A 4,182-nucleotide genomic window follows, 5' to 3' on the forward strand; every position below is an offset into this window, starting at 1 on the left:
AAACGAACAAACAAAGGAACACAGTGGGGCACCGCCTTGGAACGGTCAATGGCAAAAACACCACTGGGGAGCTTAAAGGATGCCACGTACCAAAAACGCAGCCTCCCCAAAACGAAACCCACAGCACGCAGACGCGCACACAACAAACACATATACATACACGCGCTCACACACAAAGCCAACACATTAGGACAAAACGAACAAACAAAGGAACACAGTGGGGCACCGCCTTGGAACGGTCAGTGGCAAAAACACCACTGGGGAGCTTAAACCGGTTTATGGTGCGCACCCAACCTCACTCTTACCCCCACCATGTTCCAAAGACACGGGACAGTGTAAATAAAAGTAATCCCCTCCAGGTGAATCTCTAACACACGTAATGGAAACAAAAAGGCATGGCATGTAAAACACAAAAATGCTCGTGTATAAATATATAAAAAGCAAACCTTTAGAACCAAAAAACGTATGTACTCAATGCCTTTTCAGAAGACAGAGCAACAAGAGAAACACCCTTAAGGACCCGACGAAACAGGCCAGAAGACAGATATCAAAACAGTTCAGTCCTGGTAGGATTTAAAAACTGCTTATCATAGACCCCCACACACTCCCCTCTTCCGTCAGACACAATCAAAGAGGGAAGCGTAGTGTCCAACTGTAAACGGGTTGAACACTAAACATGCGGTATATCTAAAACAATTGGGTCGTAACCTCTTTTAATAAAACGTTTTATAATTTTACCAAATACAATGACCCAAGATCTTACGATCCATCCCCATAAAAAGCGGGTTTAGAAATACCTTCTCGCAGAAGTGTCTTTAAATTACTATTGAATTTTAAAACTAAATCAGAATTACGATAGTAAAATTTAGCAAAATATTTACGCAATTTGTAATAACGGTAGCCTTGCTGAAGAAGTTTACTTGTATTATATTGATTGCGTTCATTGAAATGCTTGAAATGATTACACGCTTTGGCAAACCGAATTAATTGAGAAATATACACCCCATAAGATGTAGCCTGAGGTACATAAGACCTATCAACGATAAAGTATTCCAGCCCATGGTTACATCACAAGCTATGTCAGGCAGAGGTCATTTTAGATATGAGGCACATTAAATTTGTATTTGTTTCTCATTCATGTATATTCATAGACTGGCATTTAAACAGAAAATAAATCTACCAAAAACCCGCAACCATCAGACATTTCAAGGCTTTGATTTTATGATGCTAGAACCTTAGTACTAAAACGGACGAAGGGATTGGTATTTTATCTTACAACTTGCTTAGTCTGACTCTTAAAAGTTAGGCTCTTGGTGCTCTGACATTCTGACAAGTTGCTGGGGACATTGGTGCACTAATTGCATAGATTGACAAAATTCATATGTTTAAACAATCTGATGTTTTGTCACTTATTTTAGAGCCTTTTTCAGTGGAGGGTTATTTTTTACACAGTCTTGTATATCTTATTGAAAATAGGGTAATTGCGAGGTTAGCATTCTCTAAACGCGTTTAAACCCTCATTTTCCTTTATATGGGTTACTGACCGTTACAAAGCGATACCGCCTCGATAGCCTAGTGGTAGAGCGTCTGCTTGGAGTGCGGGAGGTCGTGGGTTCGATCCCCGGCCGCGTCATACCAAAGACCCTTGCTTGGGGCTCAGCATTAAAAGGGAAACTGGCCTCTTCTCTCATACCGTCGTGGCGATGGATTCCATCAGGAATGAGGTGTCGAGAGTGATTAATATAAGATATAGAACTTCCTTCACAATCGACCTAAAATATTTAGTATAAACTAAAGCGATACCTTTATTATCAACTTGACTGAGTTCTGTTTTGTATTACATGTTATAAATATTGCCTTGTATGTTGGTGGTGTTATTTTCCTTATACCCCATCCCCACTTTTACGCCCCTTCTCCGTTTTACTATGAGTGTGGTAAGGTGCCGGTTGCAGCTCCCGTATGATGTTTTTGTTTATTCATTTTGTCCTACTTGTCTGTTTCCTTTTGCTGTATCTATATGTATGTTCGTGCGTGCTAGCATGTTTGTGTGTTGTGCGTATCCATGCTTACACTGACGAGGTTTGTGGAGGCTATTTATATTTTTCAACTATAGTTTTTGGCTGTCCTTTTATTACTCAGGCTGTGTTTACTGCGAGAGATATACTCTTTTTATAATGCTGTAGCCAGTCGATAATGTGGAAGGATAGTTGAAAAGTAAGAACACTTTTAGTGTGTGCGTTTGTGTGTCTTTGTTCGGGTTTAACGTCTTTTTCAACAATTTTTCAGTCAAATAAACGACGGTATCTACTTTTAGCAGTGAGTACAATGCCCAACTTTATGGTGTTGCTTCGCCGGAATATCGCGACGTAGACACGTAACATGATACCCTACCCAATCACATTAGACTGACACTGGGCTTACAAGTTCTAGTACTATCCTCTTAATGCTGAGCTCAACGTGAGGAAACTACCAGTTCTACACATCTTTGGTAAGACGCGACCAGGGATCGAATCCACGACCTCCCGCACTCGAAGCGGACACTCTTACTCTATGCTACCGAGGAGGTAAAGAATACTTTTAACCAGTATGAACAGAATACAAAGACACTATCACAATGTTCAGCAGATCTTTTCCCAACTCGCCTTATAACTCTGCAGTCATAAGTCATTTACCTAACATTCTATATCCAATAAATTTCCACTATACTGGAAATCCGTGTATATTTATGACATATCTTACCTCCAAAAGACACAGTAGACAACAACTGTCAGAAGAACGAAAACCAACGAGGTTATCAAACCTATTTTGGTTATTATGTTCAATGCCACCTTGTGCTCGATTGCCTAAAACATTCAAAATTGTAGTATAAACAGTCATATGTTTTTTTTCACTGGATTTGTACTCTAAATGCAAAAACGTCGACAATTCGTTTGATCGTTTGACTAAATGGTTCATTAATAAAAACTTCTTTTAAGTAACATTGCAAAGTTTTGGCATTAAATGCTGTCGTAGGAAACTAATTCGGATTAATGTATTACATGTATTGTAGAGACATTAACTTTTGTTGACAATAAAAGAATCAAGCGCTTCTTACCAATTAGAAAAAAATATTTATAACATACAGCTTGTAACGGGTCACTTTCTTGATGTAACTGACGCTCGTTTTGATTAAATAATTTAAACTTAACGTAGTGTTAGAGTTAAGGATATTAGTCATTAAGGCTCAATGTAGCTTATTTTAATTAACATTCTATCTATACTACAAATGCTGTTAAAGAATAAAACATTAGGATTTGTTGACTTTATGTATGTTGATCAATACTGAGAAAAGGTGTCAATATTGAAAAAAGGTGGTAATAGAACATCTGAACAGTATCTATTTGGGCTCAGTTTATACCACTAAAGAAATGTACCAAGTATCGAGATGAAACCAATACTGTGTGAGGTGAGAGGCTCGTAAAATGATACGTACTGTGTTAGGTGAGAGGCTCATAAAAGAATACATACTGTGAAGTTGAGAGGCTCATAAAAGGATACGTACTGTGTAAGGTGAGAGGCTCATAAAAGAATACATACTGTGAAGTTGAGAGGCTCATAAAAGAATACGTACTGTGTAAGTTGAGAGGCTCATAAAAGGATACGTACTGTGTGAGGTGAGAGACTCATAAAAGGATACATACTGTGAAGTTGAGAAGCTCATAAAAGGATACGTACTGTGAAGTTAAGAGGCACGTAAAACGATACGCACTGTGTAAGGTGAGAGACTCATAAAAGAATAAGTAATGTGTAAGGTGAGAGGCTCATAAGAGGATACGTACTGTGTAAGGTGACAGGCTCATAAAAGGATACGTACTGTGTAAGGTGAGAGACTCATAAAAGAATACGTAATGTGTAATGAGAGGCTCTTAAAAGAATACGTACTGTGTAATGTGAGAGGCTCATAAAAGGATACGTACTCTGTACGGTGACAGGCTCATAAAAGGATACGTACTGTGTAAGGTGAGAGACTCATAAAAGAATACGTAATGTGTAAGGTGAGAGGCTCATAAAAGAATACATACTGTGTAAGTGAGAGGCTCATAAAAGAATACATACTGTGTAAGGTGAGATGCTCATCAGCACTGCGAAATTTGTAAGATGGTCACATTTACATACGACGATATTATCCTGTCGGTGATATTG

Source organism: Mercenaria mercenaria, chromosome 12 (genome assembly GCF_021730395.1).
Source record: "Mercenaria mercenaria strain notata chromosome 12, MADL_Memer_1, whole genome shotgun sequence".
Lineage (NCBI taxonomy): Eukaryota > Metazoa > Mollusca > Bivalvia > Venerida > Veneridae > Mercenaria > Mercenaria mercenaria.